Raw genomic sequence first — 27,812 nt, forward strand, 5'->3', positions numbered from 1 at the left:
ACAGCAGCGCAGGAAGAATGCCTCTGCTTGATCGGCCGGTGCAGCCGGTTTTCTTTTGAGTGTTTTCGGGGCTAATTTCCACTGCGGAATACTGTATCATTAAGGTGTAGGCATGCAGTGTGAGCGAGGAGCGCGGCTTAACTGAAAAGAAAACCGGCTGATTGACTGTGTACGAATGCCGTCAATTAGGAGCCATTTCACTTTTTGGAATAAGTTTTCTTGTGACATTGGCGATAAAAAGCTGGGAAATATTGTACATGGTTCTTAATTTTTTAATTAAATGATATTTGCAGATATTCAGATGTCGACGATAATCATCGACGCTGAAGAAAATAACTCGAATTAACCACTATAGCTGCTGACAGTGCTGACAATACTGGAGCACAGTTTAAAACACAAAGTTGAGTTGAAAATAAAAGCAACAACTTCGATTTCAAAAAAACAAATACAAACCAATTTGACATCTCTAAGAAAAATGCACTTTCTTAGTGCAAACATTAACTGGTGTTTTATTCCGCCTCGCCGGAGACGCTGGTTATGGCTCATCAAATTCCTGCTAACATTGATTGAATAGGAAAATTTTTCAGCCTACAATTGCAAACAAACAAAAAAAGCACAATTTGCGAATATAAAGGCGTGAATTATTAGGTTCCTAGTTAATATATTATTCCGTTTGAGTGCGCTCGCGAGTGTTCACTTGTATGCACAACTGCCAAGAGGGTGTTTCTTTTGATTTTTTTACCCCACCAGCTCCCAGTGAATTCGAGCCGTTCGGTAACGGAGAGCCCATAAGTGAGACCATCCTCTTGTGGTCGGTCAGCAGAAATTGATATTTTTATTAGCATAGTTGAAACCGTGTGGGTGGCAGGGTGAGATGTGAGATTTCCTTCCACACTGCGCATCAAATAGGAAACAAACGGATCGAATCGAACCAGCCCACATCCCACACACGGCTATAAAACAATGACCACAAAAGCAGGTGCAAAAAATCTAATTACTTTATTAGGTTGATCCGCGTACTGACCCCTCCAGCGGTTGGTTGATAAAATATGAACAAACGTTACGCGGGACGAACGCTCGGCTCGGCTCATGTCCGTGTCCTTGTCTGTACAGAGCCACACAGCGGACGGACAGGCGTCCCATCCATCCATCCATCCGTCCATTCATTCATCCATCCGTCCATCAGCCAGTCACAGTGCGGTTTGAATGAATTGCAAAGTGGATGTGATTAATTTTTCACCTTCACCTCCGCCTGTCTGCCGCAACTGTGACGACGAATGGCCTGGTTTTTTATGCACCTCTCTCTCTCTCTCGGACAGAAACCGTTGTTCCAATCCACACACACGCGCGCGGGGGTGAATGTTGAGGTTTCTACTGCGAATCATGTTTACTATGAGGTAAATTATACATCACTCTGTACACCTCTATTAGACTTTGGTTTGCGATAAAGACATCAAAACAAAAGGCAATCTCAATTCTGTTTGAACTATTCAGTGTGGTGCTTCCTTGAGGAGAGACGCCTTTTGAAATTGATAGGTTAGATTTCGCGAAGAATGTGCTGCTCAGAAATGTTTGTATGCTTAACGCATGTTTATTAGCAGCAATGAACGTGCTTTGAAGGCTGCAATGATCTTCCAGTATTTTTATTCTGAGTACAATGTTTTTATTATGAATACATTTCATTTTTATACATGATTTTATTGATTTAACACACGATATCTTGTTTATGTTCGCGGAGTCCAATGGAGAACCCAATACGGGCATACCCAAAATACCAAGCTGCTTGATATGTTCATCATTAGTGAAATGATTAGATTTCTAGGCTAACTGTATTTCAGGTAAACTCGACGATACGTTTTACAGAAACTGCAAAAAGTTTCTTATTAGTTATACAGACCACTAAGGTTTTCAAAACTCTAGTTTGTGTTTTTTGGCGTAATGTGATGATGCCTTATACCTTTCATCGCCATGGTATTTAAAAAAAAATGCAATCCACATTTTATTCAAATTTTCGTTCTGGTGCACATCTTTGCTGATAACCTGGGCTTTTGGGGCTTTTTCGTTTCTTGCTTTTGAAATGGTTTATTGTGAACTTTTCGTCGAAATTTTTGTGCTGTTCATAGAGCTGTACTATGCGCTTGCGCAATGCTTCCTATTTCGACGCCCTTTTGAACAGAATAAACATAACTGGCATAAAGAGGAGAAGAAGACTTTACTTGTACATACCTTCATTTTTCTCGGAGCGAGAATCAGAGCCAGAGAATCACAAAAAATCTAAAATTTTAGTCCAAAAACGTGTTTTGGTGAGCCTGAGATAAAATGGAATTAACTTTTACGGTCTTTGTGTACTGTAGAAGCTTAAAACAATCTCCATTATTAGTCTTCAACTAATCAGTTGTTCAGTGGTTTCAAATCTTTTTTGCGGAGATACTGAACCTAAGCAAGGTTAATGTTAGTAACATTTGGTTTTGTCTCTTTAGTTTGCAAATGTGATTTTACTGTTTGGAATCGATTTTGAGTTTCATCAAATACTATTTGCTGTTTGATTTTTCTTCAGTCTTTGATGATTAGAATATTAATTATGTATTATTTTCCATTTGCATTACTCTGGTCTCTGGAGGCGTTTCGCACAATTACATTATTCTTCGTTGCTGAGATAATCCTTTGGAATCTTTTTGACGTAGGACTACGTCTTTGTTTTCTATACTAGATTACATTTTGTAAAATTGAAAATTAAGCTGGCAAATGTTGCGTCAGATTTCAAACGATTAGAGCAAGCGACGACTTAAAGCATCTTAGTCATTAATGTGTCGGTGGATAGATAAAATGTGTAACAATTGTTAAATAAAATGTTTAACATTGTTGCTTTACTGCTTAAAAGCCAGTTCACGAGAGGCGCAAACACATGTTGTTTTGATGTTCTCCTATTGAGCTGACATTTTCAGCGTTTGTTTGTCTATTCATGGTAGAAAGTTCTGCAAAATTTCAAATTTTTTCATTGAGGTTAAGTGGGGTAAAACGGCCCTTGAAAGTGTCATGTCCAAAAACATTCAAATATTAAAAAGTGCAATAGCTCCTGCTAGACTTGATGGATTTTTCTAAAAATTTGTGGTATTATTCTACACTAAGAGTACTTCAAAACGCATGGTCACAATATGTGGTAAAGAGGTAACATGACGAAAAAAATGCATTTTTCTTTTAAAAATGGTCAATTTTCAGGGTCATCCTACTCTTTTCAACATCGCTAGAAAAAATATCTGAATACAGTGTTTTGTAGAGCAACTCAAGAGCTTTAATGTCATGTATAAGCCAAGTCTGCCTAATGGGGCCCTAGAAGGTATTTTTCGGAAAGAATTTCTGAACCGATTTCGATCGAACCTTTTTCAAAAGATCACATATTTATCATAGTTTTTTGGACAGTAGGGGTCATTCCGAAATTTCCGGCAATTCGATGCTACCGGTGGTGCGGTCATCAGCGTTCTGTAGCACACATTTCTAGTTGAAAATTATGGCATCAATTCTTTCCAGAACTATGAATGCTTGAAGATAAAAGTTATGAACGGTAGTGTTGCCTATGAACAGTTTATCGCAGTAAGATATAACCCTCATTTTAAAAGATTTCACTGCTTAATTGGGTGATTTTCCGGTTCAATTGTTCCTTTGTACCCAGTCGAACACCGTTATCGATCCAATATCGATAACGCAGATTATTGTAGCATTTGAAAACATTTATTGGCGACTAATGTGAAATCTGTTTAGTATTCCTAGCTCTTCATTAATTTTACAGTTGAATGTTTCTAAACAACATGTTCTTTTCCAGAACTCCTGATCTTTTGGAGTGTTTTTCTTTGTAATTCTGACAGACAATTAAGATTTTTTCCTGTTGAAAACAAAATATGTCTAACTAAATTGAAAGTAATTGAATAAAATTTTTAGCAATTTTAAAATTAATTTGAAATCATTCGGAAGATTTTTACGTCGTTTCTGATTAAATTCATTATAGCAATTTGCTATCTTAACAATGCCAACCCACACTTATTCTTCCCGTGGTCTTCTACGGCCATGAAGCATGGACGTTGAAAGAGGCCGATCGGCGAGCTGTTGGTGTTTTTGAGCGCAGGGTTTGGCGTTCGATCCTTGGCGGTTAACCATGAACCATGAAGCGAACCAGGTTTACAAATCGGCGGATATAATTAAGCGGATAGAACACGGCAGATTGCAGTGGGCTAGGCATGTAGCCTGAATGCCAGAAGAACGACCAGCGGAGACTATCTTTAGCAAAAATTCCGATTGACGATGTTGATTTCGAGGTAGGCCTCGCACTCGTTGGATGGTTGCTGTCTACGAGGATGCCCGTGAAATAGGTGTTAGGGGAGATTGGAGGATAGCAGCCCAAGGCCGAGTGACATGGAAATGTATTCTGGATTCGACATTGGAACGATAATCGGTCTGTCGCCGTAGAAGTAAAGTAAGTATAATTCCAACCCAAAATAATTCTGGTGATTCAGGGAATGGGAGTGGTGACGGAAGAAAAGAACCGGGCCTATGCCAATATTCCAGTAGCAGCTAATCGTTTGACGCGTCAGATGCGGGTGGAATACCGGGAGACACGAGCTGCTGAAAAGAGATTACACCGTCGTAGGAAACGTGAGCACTACGATCGCATCCTCGCGGAGGCGGAGAATTGCTCCACCATACATGACACGAGGAGCTCCTATAGAACGATTAACGGAATTTGGAACCGGACCGTGCCAGTATCTGCCATGTGTAATGGCGTTGGAAGCAACATTTTGAAGTGGTGTTGAACGATGAGGTAGGTAGGAGAGCTGTAGAGGGAAACAAGATAGGACGGACAAGCTGTGGATGCAGGGTATGATCTGAGGAACAACTACCTACGGACTGGTTAGAAGGACTCAAATGCCTTATCTACAAGAAGGGATATAGACTCGACTGTAGTAGCTATCGAGGCATAACCCTCCGCAATTCCACTTATAAAATCCTCTCTCGTCTCCTGTTCCAGTGACTGAGGCCGTTGTAGGAAGCCTTTGTCGAAGAATACCAATGCGGTTTTCGAGCGGGACGATCTACAACGGACCAGCTGTTCACCTTGAAACAGATCCTCGACAAGTTTCGTGAACAAAATTTGCAGACACACCACCTGTTTACAGACTTTAAGGTGGCGTACGATACAGCAAAACGCAACGAACTGTGGAAAATTAAGCTTGATCCACCATCTCAACGGACATGAATCGTGAACGTGGAAGGAAGCCGATCAACGAGCGCTAGAGAATGGGGTGTGACACAGGCGCATGAATCGAGAGCTGTACCAAGTATTCAAACACATTGTCAAGCTGATGAAACACGGCAGGTTACAGTGGGCTGGCCACATAGCACGGAAGGCGGATGAGCGACTGGCAAAGATAATATTTAGCAGAGAACCGGACAGAGGCTGACGTTTTCGAGGCAGACCTCACACGCGCTGGATACACATCTGTCGACGAATATTCCCGAGCAGCGGATGTAAAGGGAGACTGGCGAGTAGCAGCTCACAAGACCCAGTTTTGTGGAGGCGTGTTCTGGATTCGACATAGAATATCAAAGATCTGTCGACATGAAAGTATAGGAAATAAGTAAGAAATGTTTTTTTTTTCAGACTGATGGAAATTGTCCGGACTCTAAGGATAAGTTGAAAAGCCAAAACAAAGATTTAACAAAAGCCATAGTTAACACATTCATGAAGAAATGTGATGAGGACTAGAAGCTGATACAAATGCGTTTCAATTGAAAGAGAAGATTATCACCGTCACTCTCACATGACGATTTTCAATCGAAAATGACAATAGACCATTTTACGAGACGTTTCTGAACTCAATTCATGAATGAAATTTTAACGTAAAGCTCGAAACCGCTGACATAACGCACGTAAAAGCAACATCATCATCAGCAGGATCCGTGACACCTGCCAGTTCGTAAAATAGTCTATGAGTGCTAACGGAGACAGGGGGATATGAAACGGAGAACACCAAAACCAGTTTCACAATCCGAAGTGGTTGCGCAGCGCCACACGGTGTGTCCGAAGTGCCGGATTATCGTACTTTAATGTACCTCGGATTTTCTTTCACCAAAAGTTAGTTTGGGTCCTTACCTTTCAAAATCGGCTGGTTTTAAAAAAATCCATCGGGGGGAAATTGAAAAAAAATTGATTTGAATTTTTAGTGTTTTTTCAACCTTAACCCGTAAAGACCCGGGACGGAACTTTTTTTTAGAAAATGGTCGTTCTCAGCGATGCTGCGGCCGATTTGAGTAAACTCGGAATATTATTCAAGGGGAATAGTTGCTCTAAGTTTTAGTAAGGGTGCCACCCCTCTGAACCCCTCCCAGTTTATGTGAGACCCAAATATGTCTGTGCCTTTTTTTATTTTTTCCTACTGATTGAACAAACGCATGGATTTATCATACGTATCAAATGTCCTTTGCATCAAATCATGTCGAGTAGATGAAATACGATTAACAAAAGTAAATTTTGAAGTTACCAAATTATTTCAGTGCAAAATCACATAACTACGTATTTTCATAGAAAGTCAAAAAAGATGTTCTACTGAGGGAGATTGTATCTGTGTCCTTCAAGTTTTCTACTCTACATTTTTAGAATTAGGTCTTCTAAGTCCAAATATGTTAAAAGATTCATTCTAGCATATACAGATTTTGAGAAAAATAAGTTTGAATTCACTAAAGTACGAATTTTCATGGAAATTCGATTTTCTCAGTCTCTCACAGTAGGTTTCTATTTTGTTTTTCCATTTTTCAACTTTGCATTTCTAGAAAAAGGTCTCCTGAATTCAAATATGGCGAAAGATTTATTCTAGCATGAACAGATTTTGAGAAAAACAAGTTTGAATTCACTAAAGTACGAATTTTCATGGAAATTCGATTTTCTCAGTCTCTCACAGTAGGTTTCTATTTTGTTTTTCCATTTTTCAACTTTACATTTTTAGAAAAAGGTCTCCTGAATTCAAATATGGCGAAAGATTTATTCTAGCATGAACAGATTTTGAGAAAAACAAGTTTGAATTCACTAAAGTACGAATTTTCATGGAAATTCGATTTTCTCAGTCTCTCACAGTAGGTTTCTATTTTGTTTTTCCATTTTTCAACTTTGCATTTTTAGAAAAAGGGCTCCTGAATCCAAATATCGCGAAAGATTTATTCTAGCATGAACAGATTTTGAGTGAAACATGGTTAAAATTTTCAAAGTATGTACGTCTTAGACAAGTAATTATATCTGTATCTAACTAGATACCAGCAACTCGGTATCAAAGTTTTGGTTTATAGCATAGAGCAGAATTCGTATATTTATAAACCATACGGAATCTCGGGTTGGTTTAAAAATATATGAACTGAAAAAAAAATTAAAGCCTTTCAAGTTTTAAAACAAAAAAAAGAGTCACGTGGCTTGTGATTAGTCTTTAGAGTAAATAAAGCGGACGATAGAGTTTTTTTTTAGTTTTCTTGGACAATTTATACGGAGACTACGGTCGGAACTACGAATAACTAACCAAACCAACGAAGATAAAAAAAGTCGATGTGAGCACTGGCACCGCAAAACGTTTGTGTTAGTGTGTACCTTAGTGTACCTTAGTGAGTACCTTAGTACCTTAGTGAGTTCAAACTCGTTTTTCTCAAAATCAGTTCATGCTAGAATAAATCTTTCGCCATATTTGGATTCAGGAGACCTTTTTCTAGAAATGCAAAGTTGAAAAATGGAAAAACAAAATAGAAACCTACTGTGAGAGACTGAGAAAATCGAATTTCCATGAAAATTCGTACTTTAGTGAATTCAAACTTGTTTTTCTCAAAATCTGTATATGCTAGAATGAATCTTTTAACATATTTGGACTTAGAAGACCTAATTCTAAAAATGTAGAGTAGAAAACTTGAAGGACACAGCTACAATCTCCCTCAGTAGAACATCTTTTTTGACTTTCTATGAAAATACGTAGTTATGTGATTTTGCACTGTAATAATTTGGTTACATTCAAAATTTACTTTTGTTAATCGTATTACATCTACTCGACATGATTTGATGCAAAGGACATTTGATACGTATGATAAATCCATGCGTTTGTTCAATCAGTAGGAAAAAATAAAAAAAGGCACAGACATATTTGGGTCTCACATAAACTGGGAGGGGTTCAGAGGGGTGGCACCCTTACTAAAACTTAGAGCAACTATTCCCCTTGAATAATATTCCGAGTTTACTCAAATCGGCCGCAGCATCGCTGAGAACGACCATTTTCTAAAAAAAAGTTTCGTCCCGGGTCTTTACGGGTTAATATTTCGATTTGTTTGGTAATCTATACAAACCGTGTAACAACAACATGAAGAAAATTGAGTTCCATTTCAACTACCTGGGTTTCTTTATTAAAATTTTTTTACTTTTACCCGAATCACTTGCAATAATTTATAATTATTACAGTCCCCCACAATTTTGCAATGAATTTGTTCAATGAACCATATTCAAATTATGTAATATGAAGAATTCATATCGTATCAAAGATCTCAAATGGCCTGGTCACATTTTATGTGACTTTCGAGGTTGCAGTAATAATGAGAATCCAGGTATGGATGAACCGTTACATATGGTACATCATAACTTTTTGACGCTTTACGTAGCTTTCCTGTCCCGCGTGCTTTAAAAACAGTATTTTTCTAAGACTCAACACTGTTTAGCTTCCGTTTAGAGCCCAATAGAAGTTGATAGGGTGTTTCAATTGGTTAAAATCATATTTGAATCGAAGTGATTCATAATTGTGCGAAACTATCTTGTCTTGGTCCCTATCATGAAACATTTTGAAAATAACTTGTTTTTATAGAAAATCAACATTTTGATGAATCGTGAAGAACTCACCTTGATTTTTATGTATCAGCTATTTTTTGCACGAGAGATTGGCCAGCTGGTTCCTGCTTTGAAATCATCATTATATCTGAAGATTTTCGGTTATTTCACACTTGAAGAATTGTTTAACATACATACAGGTGTTCTATTGCAATGTGCTGAGTGCGAAAAGTGTGAAGTTCCACAAAAAAAAGTGAATTTAATTGTAAAAATTTAATATCATTGCGTTGCTTTTTAGATTCACCGAAGTGTTTATTTTTTCTTGTTTTTTTTTTCTATCGCTGTCTTGGCGACGGTTTGAAAGTGTGGAGTGTGTGGTGTTATTGCATACAATAAGAATAGTGTTTTTCGAGCAGCTGCTCCACATAGTTTTATAGTGACTGAATGCTCATTAGGAATTTTTCCGTTGGCATAGTGCAAATTATATTTGGCCTGTATCTAATTAAACTTGAATTGAAAATTTGCCAATAAGATCAAAACCACGCATCGCCGTTTACAGTGTTTATGTGCTATCTCTTTTCAACGAATGAAATGTACTATGGATTAAACGAATGTGTGAAGGCATACATGCATGTTGCCACTGTACTGCCATTTAAAGAAAAGTCCAAAAACGATGAAAACAACTGGAAAATGAAGATATGAAAGCTAAGTATACGTTTTGTCTTGTCTGTATTGTAAAGTGATATTTTGATGCTTGTTTCTAGTTTTACTTTTTGTGAGAAAACAGATACAGAGAGATTTTGATTTCATCATTGAAATTTTGTGCGCGGTATATTTCTCGCAGGGTTTCAGTAACAAGTTTTGTTTTTGTCCACAAAGTGTTAGTGTGGTTTGTGGAGTTTGGAGTATGTGTTTCTCCGGAATCATTTGCTTTGATTTTTTGATTGTTCTAGCTTTTGACCAGTTGTTTTACATAATATGTTATATTTATGACTAGTTTGGCACTTTGTCAACAAATTTAAAAATATATTCTGGCTAATATGTATATTTGCTTTTATTAAATTGTTGAGGCTTTGGATGCATGGAACTTTGCCCATTTTCATATTTATTAGGCAACTCGTACGTCGTTAAGAGATAATCGACGTAAACGCCGAGTTCCTGCGCTTCCGTGTCGGCCGGCGGGACTAAAACGGTTGTTCGTAACGCTTCGGTGTAAACGCGTACTCAGGCCGGGCGGGTTTTGCTTATATATGGACTTCCGGCGTCAGGTGATTTCGCGAAGTCAACCCAGGTATTTCATCATATCTTTCTGATCTTCATCAACGTTGAGCCGGAGACTGCTCGCGCGTTGCATCTAAATTAATACATTGCAAATCGAAGTAGATTTCGTTCAATCGATAAATATCATTTCAACCTACGCGTCGATACCTTCCATGAGGTCGTATTATCTACAGATAGATCAACAACGCGCAATAGTTTTAGGTATAAAGAGGATCACCCTACGAGGAGATATACGGTAGTTTTAAGTGGTCTCGGTTTAGTCAAAGGTCCTGTATCCTCGCGTACGTTTTATTGTTCCGGTGTTACATTATCGAGCTAAATAAGTTCGAATCACATTATGAATATCGTGGCGGATGTAATACACTTGTAGGTGCGGCACTTGTTCTGAAGAACCCGACATTCGAATATAGCGCATCGTTTACCAAAACGAGCCCTGCTGTATGCCTTTCCCTTTCTCCAACATCCCAGTGATTTCTCATGGAAGTGCAGAGGTGTTCTCGGTTTCCAATAAAGCGAGTATCACGTCAACATATTCCTATACAAACTCCTTCTTTGACCTGCATTCGGATGCGGCCGGCGCTGGTATTGCCTAATATAAAGATTTAGGTCACCTGTTTTTACACATTGAGGATGCATGTTGGTCCCAAACATCATCTGTTGGTTCTTTGTGTAATTACAGCTGATCTGGCAATAACGGAGTAGCAACCGCGGGCGGTCAATCATGCTCATGCTCATGCTCATTAGCAGGGGCGACTCGTGGCTGTTAAACCTACCTGTTCAACTAGAAATTTTGAAAATTAGAGTTTGGGGAAGTAATTACAATTTTATCCGCGAATAAAAGCAAGTAATTCCCTTTGTTACTATTTAAGAATAAAACTAAAAAATAAGAAAATAAGAGCATGAATTTGGATTTTAGGTTCATTTTTTGCCTGTCCCCATGTGCATTGCACAGGTTGCACCTATGGACGAGTCGCCCCTGCTCATTAGCTATTTTTTGCACGAGAATCAGCTATTATATTACATAGAAACCTTATGAATGAGGAGCGCGTTATTTACGCTGATTGGGAAAAACGATAAATATTTTGATAGATTGTAGATGAAAATATTATACGCTTATTAAAAAAAACGCATCTATCTTGGGATGAAAACGATGTTTTCTGTGTTCAAAGCTAGCAAATATGGTAAGTTTTACTGCAAAAATGCTACATGCCTTCAAACTGTTTTTTTTAACTGAGTCAAATAACATGAAACACAAAAATGATCCGTAATTGTGGGAGATCCATAATTGTTGGGGAAGTGTATGCATGATAAAATGCGTCGAAAGTTGTACATTGTTTTTAATCTGTTTGATTTCATCTTTTTGTCAATAAAGGTAAATAAAAACTCAAATATTTTATTCCTGGTTTGTTATTTCTAGATGGTTAAATCATACTATAGTATACAATATAGCAGCATTCGTGAATGAAGCACTGTTTATGGTTTTGTCAGCGTATTATGTATCAATTTAGCTTGCTTCACTTTCTTGAAACACAAAAGACATATTTTCAGCCGATTTTGTCTGTGTGTTTTCTTCCTATTTTACAATCTACCGAAAACAACTAGACGAGCCGTCGTTTGTTTTAACACGGTCGAAATGGTTTGTTAATATCACTGTTTCACATGTGTTGTAAATCATAGCAATCACTTATTTTTTCACATGCACCATAGCAACCAAGGTTACTATGCAGTGAGTGAATAACAATTGCATATCAACCACTAGTATATAAATGTGTTGGGGTTTTTTCGTAATGTTTTATTCAATACCCGTGTAAATATCTTATCATGTAATCTAAAAATCTACTAGGAAAGCTATTTTAAGCTTAAGATTGTGATGAAGTTATTTATTTTGAACGTTATCAGTGTATTTAACATTAAAAATTAGTATAATTCAAGAAAAAAAAATACATGAAAAATTCAAATCAATTTTATTCAATTTTCCCCCCAAGGATTTTTTTTAAAACCGGCCGATTTTGAAAGGTAGGGACCCAAACTAACTTTTGGTGAAAGAAAATCCGAGGTACATTAAAGTATGATAATTCGGAATTTCGGACACACCGTGCGCCAGTGATCAACAGCGAAAAAAAATCCGAAATATCGATCGGAATTTGCGTGACGTATTTATTGGATGCCATTGCCGTTGTGACTGCGGCTTACGGTATTAGAATACTATCATCAAACGACGCGATGCGGTGCTAGTTTCTATTGGGTTGTTTAGCTATTCAAGGATTTCCGATTTTTATATATCATCTTAAAGAGAGTAATCTTCTGAGCAGAACGTGATTTTTTGAAACTTTTAATCATTATCCTTCGATTTTTAAATGAAGAATAAAAATCCCCTGTAAATCGCTACAATGACAGTTGGTATATAGAGATAAGTGACTTTTCACCTACGCACACTATTGAACGTGTTAACCCGTGTAGAGTTGCTTTTGTTTCCTCCAAACTGTAAATCATCGCATCTCGTTGCTTCGACTTTTTATCACTTTTTATAATTTTTGGTCGGTCATGTTTAGCAGCTTCTTCCGAATCATGATCACGAATGAAAAATTCATTCAGAAACGAGTTTAGAACTTATAATAAGTGTTCAACTAATTATTTGTCCAGCTGCTAAAAACATAGCATTGCAAACAAAACAGCGATTTGTAGATATTTTCCTCAATGAGTGGCACTAACACATTCGTACGTAAATAGGTCTATGGGCGAACTGTCGTTGTAGCGATTTCGAGCAGATTTCGAACAGTTTCAAATCGTGATTTGAAAAGCGAAGGACAATGATAGAAAAAAAAAAATTTAAATCACGTATTACTTAGAAAATGCAGATCTTTAAGATATAAAAAAATGATGTAGCTAAATAACCCAATTGAGACGCTAAAGGAAATGAAAGAGTCTCTCTCTCCGTCACTCTCTCAGTCAATTGAAATAGTCATCAGTTTCATTTGAAACGATCCGATGAACAACAGACGGGAAAGAGAGAAAGAAGTGATTCGATGACAGCAGCCGGAAGGAATCAAGTGAAAATGAAACTGATCGAATCGAAATGACAGCGCGAATAATCAGTTTCATTGTTTTGTTTCGAAAATGTTGAGCCCTGATTGTAACTACACTAAGGTCGCTTTTAACGCGGGTTTCTTCTTACGCGGCTTTTTTTACGTGGATTCCGGAATTTACGCGGTTTTTTCTACGCGGTTTTTTTTTACGCGGCATGTATCCCCCGCGTAAAAAGCGACTTTAGTGTATTAGCAACTAAGAAGAATTGGTGCAAAACTAGCAAAACAAAGATTAATTTCATTTCACGTGAATTCGATATGGGACATATTAAGTGCGCTGAATGCCTGTAAGGCATGATTTTACAAAAGCAACATGCTTATTGAATAAGTGATTATTATGGTATGATAAGCACAACACCGTTAACTAACTAATTATGACCAGTTTGGCTTTAGCAGCATATTAACGCATTCGTATTGAATACGCTTTCCCGATACAAACGACGCTACTAAAAACGTAAGCCCAATTTAAAAGCGTAATGTATAATGATAATAGCGAGCAGTAGCAGTTTCAATATCATTATTATCAATCGATCGGAACAGGAGACGGAGGATACGCAATTTATAATGACGCTAAAGATGACTCGTAAGCCTCCGCTTTACCATAATCATTGCTACACAATCAATCGCTTTACTATCGTATTGGTTTCTGTTTAGGAAATCATTTAGGTCACTCTCCGATCGTATATACCCACGGTTGAGTGTGTGTGTGTGTGTCTACTATCGGCTAGTCTGATTACCACTAGTTTGCTGTTGACGACGATGACGACGACGACACCGAGTTATAATCATAAGCAATTATACGCGCGACTCGAATTGCGGGCACAATCTGACAATCGATATAAAATAAAACGTCGTTTACGTCCATCACCTTGCATTAATAATGCGCATAAATTGATCGAACAGTCGAGCACACGTATATTAGGACTGCACTTGTTTAATAGCACTCGAAGAGCTCGTGTATTATTTAAAATATTTCTTTCATACAAACTGAGGTGCCTATAATGAATGTAAGACAGTTCTAGAATAAATCGAATTGATGAAAATAGCAGACACGGTAAGCTGAATAAGCTACTTCCCCTCAACCCGGCTCGATCGTCCGGTGCCTTATAACTGACATATTCGACACGGTATCCCCCGGGGGCTTTTTGCATGGAGAAAAGCTAAATTCAGTAGCTGCAGTAGCATAATCAACTTTTTTCCCGTCTCTCACATTAAACGACCTTAATTGATTCGTCGATGAATGCATTTATCAGATTCCTATAATAAATATACCTAGCCCAGGGGCACCGGCTGGCTCGAATCTTCATTGCATTCGGGGCCCTCTGTCTGCGTGGATGGCGGTGCACAAGCGATCCGGAGTCGTAAAGGTGACAGGAAACGGGCGGGCGACGGGTTAAAATATCCGAAAGATATCCTTAGCAAAAACCCGTCTGCTGTTGCAACCACCGCCAGAGTGATACCAGCGAAAAAGGCATAATAATTGCATTGTATTTTTTTCGCCGCACATTATATTCCTTACACACATTTGCATCACCCGGAATTATAGCTCGGATTGGCTCCGAAGCCGTGTATTTATTTTAAAATTACGTGCATATTATAATAAAAATAAGAGAGAGTTGGATAGAGACAGAAACAGGTATCCGGTTCGGCACGGTTGCTATTCGGCTTCAGCATGGCGTGTATTATGTCCGATGAGAATCGGAAAGTCCACGCTCGTTCGAATTCATGTTCAAGCTCATTAACTGTCGGTAAAACATGCAAAACAAAAAAAAAACAAAAATTCATGCAGCAAAACAAGCTCCACTCACGAGTCGCGAAATGACCGGGCTGCATGCAACCGGGCAGCACGGCCATCAGAGCAATGAGAATGAACAAAATAACATATAGGGTAGAATATAAAAAAAAATGCAAAGGTAAAAAACATGAAGGCTGCGATTATTTTATATAATATTATATTCCAGCAGAACCAGGTGGAGTGGAGAGCTGGATGGAAGAACACAAAGAGTTAATCAACTATTGGCCCGATCGATCGGCTTGGGGCGTTCCCCACTGGCCGTCGGTGGTTGCCAGCGCTCTTCTGATGCAAGCTGGGTTGAGAATATTTATTTTACATAATATATATTTTAGGTTTGCTTAGAGTACTGTATAGTAGACAGTTCAGGTCGAGTTTGCTAATTTTACTGTTTTGCGATTAGCGTACCTTGTTCACGATTTGTTTTGACATTGTTTTTTTCCGCGTTCTTAAGCCTGAACAACTGATCACTTCGGTTAAAATATCTGTGAGTATGTATGATGAAGTGGCATTATTTAACCATTAAGGGCCCGGCGGGGACCTTGGTATTTTTTTACCCTTCATAGAACAGGTTAGAAGTTAGGAAAACACACAAAAAGTCTGGCAAAAATATGATAGACACTTTGCATCAGTTCTACAGTTGAAAATTTTAGTTGGTGTATGCAAAGAAAAATTGAAATTTCCGACTAATTTCAATATAATTTCAGTCCTATGGACTACCTGTTAGGTATTACCTGTAATATTGACCATTGATTATTAAGAGTTTTTGACGTAGAATTACGTCTTACAGCATCATTCTGAGAGACTATGTAGAAAAATCCAATTTTAAATGCTTATAACTCAGTCACTTTTTACGAATTTTCTTCATTCTTTCAAAATTGATTGGTAAATGGATTACGCGTATCAACCGCAGACACTAATTTGAATTCCTAGTTGGCGACTTCCAGTTTCTTGAAAACAGCCTCAAATAACCGAATACCATAAAATATGATTAATGATAATATCCAGACGTCGTAAATTTAGCCCAGACATCATTTTGAATCTTTTCAGGGCCACCACATTATTACCCTAATTAGGTTACGGACATAAACATATTGATACAAGTTAATCTATCTTAAACCTAACCCTCTCCCGCTTACAAGGTTTATCATTAAAATTTATAGCTTCACGAGAAAATTCAAGCTGAACACTTTGTAGACTAACTGAAATTACTGTCAACTGTAGTATTTTGAAGAAAATGCCCAGTGATGCCCTGAGGCAGCATATAAAGTTTATGGAACAATCGTAAGCACAACAAACTATTTTATGTCAAGATAGGATGATTATAATTCTTGGTGCTCTAGAGTCACCATGAGAGGGAAAAGGTTAACCCAAGCGGGAAAAACTGAATCAAACTTCTGCGCTATGTGAGTTTATATATTTTTCTTCAAAATACAAGGGCGCATCACGCAAGTGTGCCCGAGCATTAGACGAAAAACAACTTGCAAGGAAGCAAACTGAAGCTGATACTCAGTGAGATAAGTGCTACCGTGATGGGAAAAGAGTGATCAGAGACGGCGTCGCTTTTTCTCTATCTGGTGGCGAAGAGAGGTCAAAATGAGGTAGGTCATGTTAGGGCTAATTATTGATCTCACTTCTCGGTGACAACAAAAAAATCTCACGAGAATATACCAAATGGGAATCACTGTACTCACTGAAGTGAAATTAATGAATTTGCCTCTAATTAAAGTTTAAAATTTCCAAAAAAAAAAAGAAATCAATCCCATCATGCTGTCTTTTACGGTGAAAAGGTGTTCTGGCAATCTTCCACCATATTCTGGCAGTCATCTACATTATTCTTGAACAATTTTATAGTAGTTAAACAACGCTCCTCTTTACGATTAACAATAATTTATAAAAAAGAGACAGTTGAAAGAGGATTAATACTGAAATTTACCGCTTCAGACCATCAAATTGATTTACCCCAGTCGAGTGTATTTCCTAACCTATTACAAGAAATACATTGATATAAGTCAGGCTGCCGTAAATCTACGTTAAAATTGCGGTCGTGTCTCATACACAACCTTTTTCATTTCAAGTGAATAAATAAGTGGTTAAGTGTAATAACTGTTGGTGTTAATTGGAGGTACAATAAAACGTATGGCTAGTAGAGCACGTTTGGCAAAACAACGTGAGCATCGAATAAAGAATGCCAAGGAGCTTTTTAGTTGGGCAAATACCCGAAAAGAACAAGAGTTAACCAAATTAGGTTTTAGTTTCGTTTCAACTGAAGACTATGATGCAATGGCTTCACAGCTCAGTGAACTCTATAGTAGTGCATAAAGCAATAAAAGGGACTCAAAAATTTCATTCATTCATTTCTGTATCAGAAAGTAAAATTAAAACAAAATTGTATTCAAACTGTGGTGACGCTCAAATATTCGATAGAGTAAAAAAAAGTGGTGTAAATTTAGAGATATCGAAATATATATATATATATATCGCGTAGTGCCTAGAGTAGCGTATATGTCTTATCTTATTTTTCAGTTTGTGGAAAAATAAATGTAATATAGAACAAAGAAAATCATGAATTTTTATTGCACTTCTTATTTGGCCATAATACTTAATCTTGCGCGTCTTATTTTTAAAACCATCTGATAGCGGGAACCGTCGCTGAGTTACGCATATTAGATTTCAATAGGGCCAGTATCAAAATGATTAATTATGTTACAAAAACAGTGCGTTGGATTTGTATCATGCTCTTAGCGATAATTTATAACAATAACAGAAAATAAACACCCAAAAAATTTATTCAAACGTCCATAACTTTTTTGTTTTTTATTTTACCATCACCAAGTATTGAGAGATAGTAATAAATATTGTCGTCTTCAATGTGTAAAAAAAGGTACTTTTTCAGATATTTTAGATTTTGTGACAATTTGGAATATTTGGCCCAGAAATTTTTTTTTTACAGTGTATATATTTTTTTAAATCGCAATTTTACTACCTACAACTTTGCTGAAGACACCATTTCAATCAAACAAGTCGTTTTTTTGATACAAAATATTTCATTCATCAGTCACATTTTTGGATAGGCCCTATTGAAACAGTAGTCGTGAGTCTACATGAAGAACTGATAGTATAGAATGACCTCTTTATCAACTGGAAACAACTGTGCAAAGTTTCAGCGAAATCTGAAATGGTCGATCAGAATAAATTTGCGAAATAGCGTGGACTTGCTCAGTAATCTTATAAAAAAAACCTGCTGAAGAAGTTCGCTAAGTGAAATAAGTGTTGATTTTATTTAGGAGTGTTTTTAACCATGTAGTCATTTGATACTCCTCGACGGAAGAATTACGTACATCTTTTTTATGTGTTTATTAAAGAGGTATTCCACTTTTTAGCGGGTTCGCTACTGACTGTTAGTGTCAGTAGGATCATTGTGCTAGTCTCGGCCCCAAAAATCCCTACATACAAATTTCCACGTCGATCGGTTCGGTAGTTACAAGTCTATATGGATCAGACAGACAGATAGGGTTGCATTTTTTTATGTTAAGATTCCTCCTCAGTTTTCACAAAAAAATTGTTGGAGTAAATCTTACGCTTCCGGTTTGCCCAGAAATTACCGATGAGACACTCCTGAGAGGCGTTGGGCGGGTTCGCCGACTTGGGTACCACATTAATATTCAGCCGCTCCACCTCATCCAACGATCGCTTTGATTCCAGCAGGCACTTCGTACTATAAATTTCTCCGTTCACGGCCAGTACGGAGCGTAGAAAGAGCGGCTTTGACATCCCTTTTTCGCTAATTGTCAGCCACAGCAGCACTTTCTTGAGAAACTTGGTGTGTGGAATGAACTTTACCTCGAGGCTCAATTCCTTTGTGGAGGAAGGTCAATACGAAGTGCCCTGCCACACATTGCCATCCAGGGTGAGATATGTCTCGTCGTCCATCACCACCGCCATGTCGCGATCCACCGGGAAAATCGACTTGACAATCTAATTCAACCGATGCCACTGCGTCATTGCCTGCAGCTCCGAGACCAGTGGACGTAACTGCCCTTTCCTGGATGTATGTCCATGTTCGCCAGGTACTTTTCGACTGTTTGGCCGCAGGCAGCAATGTAGCCACGGTCTTCCTCTTCAACATTCTTTGGAGTTTTTTGTCGCTCAAATTCGTCGTCCGTCCGGAACCTCGCTTTCTTTCGATGCTCTGATTGCTACCCAACAGTGCCAATATGTTGATAATGCCGGAACGGACGTATCTGGTGTACACAAAGTGCCAGACGATGTCCGTTTTCGATGCGGCGGGGTTCTTTCTTTTTTTGAACGCGCAACGCGGTTACTTCACTGTTTTTGCCATCTGGTTTAGAGTTCGGCTGACAGAGCTGTCAATTTTTTTCTGCTGACTCATGGGCTACTATGATTGTTGCGGTATGGGTAGTTTCAACAGTGTGTCTGAAGGTAAACTCATGAAAAATCGGCAATTTGCGTCCATTTTTTAAGGCAAACTGTTAGCAGCTAGTTGCTACAGTCGCATCTATTTTTGTGAATATTTTCATAGAGCCCCCAGTGCGTCAGCAATGTGTGTCCTATCCGAAGTCGAAAAAGCATCTACTGGTCTCTCGCGTGAAGGTCGGTCTGTTCACTTTTTATAGGGTATCGAACATCTTCGTCAGTGGTTTTCTTCGGCAGGTTTTTGCATAAGATTGCTTCAGAAAACCTGCCGAAGAATACCACTGACGAAGACGTTCGATACCCTATCACTTTTAATTTCTTCTTGTTGAGCTTTTTGTATAATACAATACTCCAAATAACTCGGTTCGTGTTGATTTTTTTCCAAAACAATATTTGTTTAAAATAAATACTGGTATATGTGTCTGAGCAATTCCTATGGTTATGAGTGAAAAGTCTATCCTGAAAGTCTAACACAGAGCTTTTCAAACGAAGACAACGATACTTGTAGTTGAAATCTTTTCATGGTGGCTCAGGAAAGGAAACGCACAAATTTTGCTTTCATTGGATTATCGTTTTATTTCAGTTCGGTTTGTTGCATAAGGTCAAAAATTAGCTCAGGTATTCAAGTTTTTATAATTTTCTGGTAGATAATTAGCATTACATTGATGGTATGGTATGACTATCGTCAAAAATGAAATTTGTTAAACTTTTACCAATTTTCACTTAGCTCTCGAAGTATGATGTATTTTACCTTGAATTCAGTTTACTTCGGATAAATTCAATAAATTTTTCGCATTTTGAAATTCATTCGTACTTCGATTACATTCGATTTAATTCAGTTTTGACGAAGTTAGCAAATTTTACGAAAATATTTAAAATAACCCCAGGATTCAAGGGTTAAGTTTTACAGAGCATGCACAAGTTGTATTTGAGGACACATTAACATTATGTAGTGTTTAAAAATCAGTATATTTGGATTAATACTTGTTTTCCCGAATTTGAAGGTACCCAATTCCACCCCATTCCACGGCACTATTTTCGAAGCTGATATTTTACTGTGCAGTTTGGTTTGGTTGCCATGACAATGCTACGCGTTGTATATATTAGAAAATGTGATCTGATTAATTTGAAGTGATTCAAGAGTGATATACCTACATTTATACTGTAGTTTTATCTACTACGTGAACGAATCTTTTCATCAATATTACTAAGGTTATCGGTTCAAATAGCTCAATTTAGTGAACTGTGTCGAATCAAGTTGGGAGGTCCCGGGCAGAAGAGACTAGCAAAATAATGACTCCCCAATAACATATTTTGTTAGGCATACGGTCTTATCGTGTTATTCGACAGATTTTCACGTTTCCAACATGCATCTGAATTTAATATCAAATTTAAATATCATATCTCATTGTACCTCTCATAAGATATTTGAATTGATTTTCAAATATCTCATTGAAGCGCGTTTATTAGTAAAAATAGTTCGTACTATAAAATCGCACAATATTACGTACTAGAAACTTGTATTCATGCTATACGAATTCATTCATTTGATTTAGATTAAAAAAACAAACGTTATGTGAAAATTGCATTAAATAAAACAACAAGGTATATACATTCCGCGTCGAACACTCGACAGAAACGGACGTGCAAAGTGGTCGTTCTATTACAATCCGGTCCGTGTGTACGAATAGTCAAACAAAAGAGTGTATTATTCGCGCTAAAGGCCAACTAGATTGTGAGTTGTGTCGCTACGTTCTGTAACCGGCTCGCAACTTTGGCTGTATTGGTGCAAAATACCAGCTGCAGTTTTGATCTGTGCACAGTGAATAGATCTTTCTAATTCAAGGCCATCATTTGACAGTCGAGTCGTGTCGCTGTGCTGAGTGATCTCACACCCGGCTCACTGCTGGTGGCTGTATTGGTGCTGCTGTACTGGTGCTGCTGGCTGCTTTGGGTGCAGCTTCGAACGATCGGACAACCACTGCTGGAAGGAAGAAGTAAATAGGTACGTGTTCTTGTCGGCGCTAGTGCGCTAGTGCGCTACATTTAGCGCGATGGATATAGATCCCTCGCCTCCCGTGCCACCATCCCCAAACCCCCCTGACCCTGACCCTTCTGTTACCCCCTCCCCTGTTCATTCTCCAGTCCCCCCTCGCCCCAGGCTCTACCCGGACGGATCTCAACAGGGCAGCTATACTGTTTATTTTCGTCCAAAGGCAGGAGTGAATTCAAAGCGATTAAACATACTGCAAATTTCTAAAGACCTGACGAAGGGGTACAAGGCCGTGTCCGAAATTTCCAAGGTCCGACCTAACAAGCTCCGTGTCGTGGTCAGTGATCTGGCACAGGCCAATGCTATCGCTTGCTCTGAGCTCTTCACACGCGAGTATCGCGTTTACATACCCGCACGAGACGTGGAGATCGACGGTGTCATAACTGATTCGAGTCTGTGTGTCGAGTGTATCCTAAAAAGCGCAACCGGTTGCCTCAAAAATACCGAAACACAGGCGAAGATTTTGGATTGTAAGCAATTGCGGTCCATGTCTCTCGTCGGCGATAAAAAAGTTTACACTCCGTCAGACTCGTTTCGCGTTACGTTTGCCGGATCTGCACTCCCTAGCCACGTCTCGATCGACCGGGTTCGTCTGCCTGTGCGATTGTATGTACCCCGTGTTATGAATTGCACCAATTGCAAGCAGTTAGGCCACACAGCCGCCTACTGCTGCAATAAGGCACGATGTAGCAAGTGTGGGGAGACTCATGCGGAAGATTCTTGCAGTGTTAATGCTGAAAAATGTATTCACTGTGGGGAAAACCAGCATGAGCTCTCCACATGCCCGGTGTACATGCAGCGCAGAGATAAAATCAAGCGGTCACTTAAGGAGCGTTCAAAGCGTTCTTATGCTGAGATGCTGAAGAAGACCGTGACCACTTCTACCATAACATCGAACCCCTTTGATCTGTTGTCCTCTGATGAAACCGATTCTGACGATTCACCAGTGGGAACATCTTATGCCAATCCTGGGGCGTCTAGAAAGAGGAAAAATATTTCCTCTCCTAAACTTCCCCGAAAAGGTCCTAAGATTTCCCAAAGTGAAATGAAAGTTACAAACAAACCAAACAGTGCTGCGGAAAAACCGAAGCAAACTCCTCCTGGGCTTGCAAATTTAAAGTCCCAGAAGGAGTTCCCAGCACTGCCAGGAACATCTAAAACCCCAGTTGTTCCTTTTGCACATCCAGTTGATTAAACAAACTCTGGATTAGTGAAATTTTCTGACATTGTGGACTGGATTTTTGAAACCTTCAATGTACCCGATCCAATTAAAATTTTTCTTACAGCATTTCTCCCAACAGTTAGATCATGTTTGAAGTGTTGACTGCCCAATGGCCCCTCCTTGCAGCGATTGTATCCTTCGATGCCTAATTCAATTGCGTATATGAAGGATTCTATCTCTGTCTTACAGTGGAATTGTAGAAGTATTTTACCAAAAATTGATTCGTTTAAAGTTTTGATAAATAAAAACAAATGCGATGCATTTTCCCTTTGTGAAACTTGGCTTACTTCAAATATTGATCTCAACTTCCATGATTTTAATATTATTCGCCTTAATCGAGACACCCCATATGGAGGAGTACTTCTAGGGATTAAAAAGTGCTATTCTTTCTATCGTATTAACCTCCCCTCGATTCCAGGCATCGAAGTTGTCGCATGTCAAATGACAATACAAGGTAAAGAGCTTTGTATTGCCTCAATATATATTCCTCCCAGAGCACAGGTTGGGCAACGGCTGCTCTTTGATTTAATAGAACTTCTTCCCTCGCCACGTTTGATTTTGGGAGACTTCAACTCTCATGGCGTGGCTTGGGGTTCCTCTTACAATGATAACCGCTCCTCTTTAATCTTTAACCTTTGCGATGACTTCGACATGACTATTTTAAACAACGGTGAAATGACACGTATCCCGAAACCTCCAGCGCGCCCAAGCGCTTTGGATCTATCCTTATGTTCGACGTCGCTACGGTTGGATTGCACATGGAAGGTAATCCTCGATCCTCACGGTAGCGACCATCTGCCTATTCTTGTTTCAATTACTAACGGGTCAACTCGCATGCGACCAATTGACATTCCGTATGACCTCACACGGAATGTCGATTGGAAGTTATACGAGGATATGATTTCAAAAGCGGTCGAGTCGATTCGACATCATCCACCACTTGAAGAATACAATCTCCTCGCGGGCTTGATTTTCGACGCCGCGATACAAGCCCAAACGAAGAAATATCCCGGCGTAACGATCAAAGAACGGCCTCCCACTCCGTGGGGGGACCAAGAGTGCTCCGATGTCTACACGCAAAGATCCGACGCGTTTTTGGCCTTCCAGAAGCGAGGTTTACCTGGCGACTATTTACGGTATTCGGAGCTTAATACCAAGCTTAAAAGCCTGGCTAAAGCAAAGAAACGCGGATATTGGCGTCGGTTCGTGAACGAGACGTCGAGGGAGACATCGATGAGCACTCTTTGGAACACAGCCCGAAGAATGCGGAATCGCGTAACGGTCAACGAAAGCGAGGAGTCTTCAAGTCGGTGGATATTTGATTTTGCCAGGAAAGTATGTCCGGACTCTGTTCCTGAGCAAAACATTGTTCGCGATGCGTCTCCGGGCCACGACGCGATAGAATCACCTTTTACGATGGCAGAATTTTCAGTTGCCCTCCTGTCCTGTAACAATAACGCGCCTGGGTTAGATAGAATCAAATTCAACTTGTTGAAGAATCTACCCGGCAATGCCAAGAGGCGCTTGTTGAACTTGTTCAATAAGAGAACTTTCAACAGATATTCAGCTGGCGTATGCTCGCAAAGAACAAATGGCGTCTGCGTTCTTGGACATTAAGGGGGCTTTTGATTCCGTTTCTATTGACATTCTTTCGGGTAAACTTCACCGACAAGGATTTTCTCCAATTTTGAACAATTTTTTGCACAATTTGTTGTCCGAAAAGCACATGCATTTTACGCACGGCGATTTGGCAACTTTTCGCATTAGCTACATGGGTCTTCCCCAGGGCTCATGTTTAAGCCCCCTTCTATACAACTTTTATGTGAATGACATCGACGAATGTCTGGCAAATTCATGCACGATAAGACAACTTGCAGACGACAGTGTAATCTCTGTTACAGGAGCCAAAGCTGCCGATTTGCAAGGACCATTGCAAGATACCTTGGACAATTTGTCTGCTTGGGCTTTACAGCTAGGTATCGAATTCTCTCCGGAGAAGACTGAGATAGTAGTTATTTCTAGGAAGCATGAACCTGCTCAGCTTCAAACACAATTAATGGGTAAAACGATTTCTCAGGTTTTGGTACACAAATATCTTGGTGTCTGGTTCGACTCTAAAGGCACCTGGGGTTGTCACGTGAGGTATCTGATGAAAAAATGTCAACAAAGAGTGAATTTTCTTCGTACAATAACCGGACAATGGTGGGGAGCCCACCCAGGAGACCTCATAAGGCTTTACCAAACAACGATATTGTCTGTTATTGAATACGGGTGTTTCTGCTTCCGCTCCGCAGCAAACACACATTTGATCAAACTGGAGCGAATACAATATCGTTGTTTGCGTATCGCCTTAGGTTGCATGCAGTCGACCCATACGATGAGTTTGGAGGTCTTAGCTGGAGTACTACCATTGAAAAACCGCTTCTGGAGCCTGTCTTCTCGTATTCTTATCAAATGTGAGGTCTTGAACCGTCCCGTGATTGAAAATTTTGAAAGGTTAATCGAACTTGATTCTCAAACCCGTTTTATGACATTGTATTTCATTCACATGTCCCAAAATATTAACCCTTCTTCGAATATTCCAAATCGTGTCGACTTATCAAATACTTCTGATTCTACTGTGTTTTTCGATACATCCATGATAGAAGAAACTCGTGGAATCCCGGATCATTTACGCGTGCAGCAGATCCCTAAACTTTTTTCCAATAAATATCGAAACATCAACTGCGACAATAAGTACTACACTGACGGATCACTTCTTGATGGGTCCACTGGCTTCGATATCTTCAATAACAATTTAACCGTCTCCCATAAGCTCGATAATCCTGCTTCTGTTTACGTCGCAGAATTAGCTGCAATTCAGTACACCCTAGGGATTATCGAAAAAATGCCCACGGACCATTATTTCATCTTTACGGATAGTCTCAGTTCCATTGAGGCTCTCCGATCGATGAAAGATGTTAAGCACTATCCGTATTTCCTGGGGAAAATACGGGAACATCTGAGTGCTTTATCCGAAAAATCGTATCAGATTACCTTAGCGTGGGTTCCTTCTCACTGCTCGATACCGGGCAATGAGACAGCGGACTCTTTGGCTAAGGTGGGCGCAACAAACGGTGGAATTTATGAAAGACCAATTGCCTTTAATGAATTTTTCTCATTTGTACGTCAGAATACGATCATCAGTTGGCAAAATTCTTGGACCAGAGGGGAACTGGGAAGGTGGTTACATTCCATAATCCCCAAGGTATCGACGAACCCGTGGTTCAAGGGGTTGGATGTAGGTCGGGATTTCATTTGCGTGATGTCCCGGCCTATGTCCAATCACTATAGATTTGACGCGCATCTCCGTCGTGTTGGGCTCGGGGAGAGTGGTATCTGTGCCTGTGGTGAAGGTTATCACGACATAGAGCACGTTGTTTGGTCATGCCCTGTACACCGTGACGCCAGGTCTAGATTAATAGCTTCCCTGCAGGCCGAAGGTAGGCAGCCGGCTGTTCCTGTTCGTGATGTCTTGGCGAGCCGTGACCTATCCTACATGTCCCTTATATACGTTTTCCTGAAATCCATCCACGCCCCAGTTTAGTCCTATCCCCTTCCGCCTACATCCAACCAAACGACAAGAACACGTTAAGACCCCGGATCCGGAAACAGCAATCAGACCCGCACGATACTCTCAAGGTCCGAGGGAAACAACCCAATATGCCAGTCCGTAATATCTTGGCCCAGCAGCGGAACAAATTTAATATGCTGCTTACCTATGGCAATGAAAATCATCAAACAGCAAACCTGTGCTTTTAATGCAAAATATTCTAGCTTTAAGGTAGATTTAGTTTCAGCTCGTAGTCGGCAGCGAGGATAAAAAATTTGCTTTTAGGTATTAAGATACTTTAGAAAGTAAGCTACCAGATATAATTGGCGCCGTTAAACATTGGATTGTATTTGTGCCGTGTCAAATAAACTATAGATGAAGAAAAAAAAACAAGGTATATCTAAAAAAGCTAAGATTTGACCGTGTTTTAATCAATTTTCTCTCGTACTTTACATGGTGATAAATACTTTGAAATTTCATTGTCTGCGGTAATCTACACACTGAATCGAGCACTCCTTTTCATACAAATATTAATATATGTATTCGTTTTTTTCGTCGATTGAACTATTATGTAAAGCGCTGATGCTGAGATAACTAGCTTTGGCTTTGGAGCCCTCTGGAACGATTGAATCTATCTAATATGCATTACTAAACAAATCGGTTTGGAGATCATATGGTCGGTGTTAAGTCAGACCGGACCAAGTCACAAAAATGAAAAAACGAGTTAGTGATAGCATTGGACCAAGATTTTCTTACGCTACATTACACATCAGTTAGATTTCGTTCATCTCAGAAACAACAGCAATAATGGCATAATTTTTTTCCTGAATGACCAAAGAAAAGTGATCATAGTAACCAGTCAAAATGGATCAACTGTTCGCGCTTATGCGATTGCAAAGCGTTCACGTGTTGATGCAAGCAAGAAAAATGGAAGAACTTCCAAGTGATTGGACAGATTTCTCTGTATCAGAGGACTCTTCCTTTTATCTATCGTCGGAATCTGGTAAGTTTCACATTTTGCCATCTATTTAAATGTGTTTTTTGGTGTTTTATTGTTATCACTTAACTGATCAGATAACATGCCTCATAGTGTGCAGACAGAGTGGACCATGTGTCAAATACAATAATGTGATTATTACGGGAATTTCCGGCATTGGTGTAAAGTCAGCATAAGTTGAATTTAAAGCTAACATGTAACTTATCGTAAAGCCTCGAAACCCGTTAACATAATAAGTATACTTTACCAGTAGATGAAAAAAATGTACATGGTCCGTTCTGACTAAAAACATAACTAAGAAATGGTAATCTTCAGTGTGGGTGATGCAAAATTCCCCAATTTCAGAAACAAGTTATAGTGGTTCTGACTCCGACGTTGAAAATGTTGAACTTATAACGTTCGTTTTTTTTCAGCTGTCACATCACATGATACAGTTAAGGAGTATCTCTAACCTATAACATTAAACTTGCGTAGTGATATTGAAAACTTCGAATTTCACAGAACAACAAACTTCAA

Source organism: Wyeomyia smithii, chromosome 2 (genome assembly GCF_029784165.1).
Source record: "Wyeomyia smithii strain HCP4-BCI-WySm-NY-G18 chromosome 2, ASM2978416v1, whole genome shotgun sequence".
Lineage (NCBI taxonomy): Eukaryota > Metazoa > Arthropoda > Insecta > Diptera > Culicidae > Wyeomyia > Wyeomyia smithii.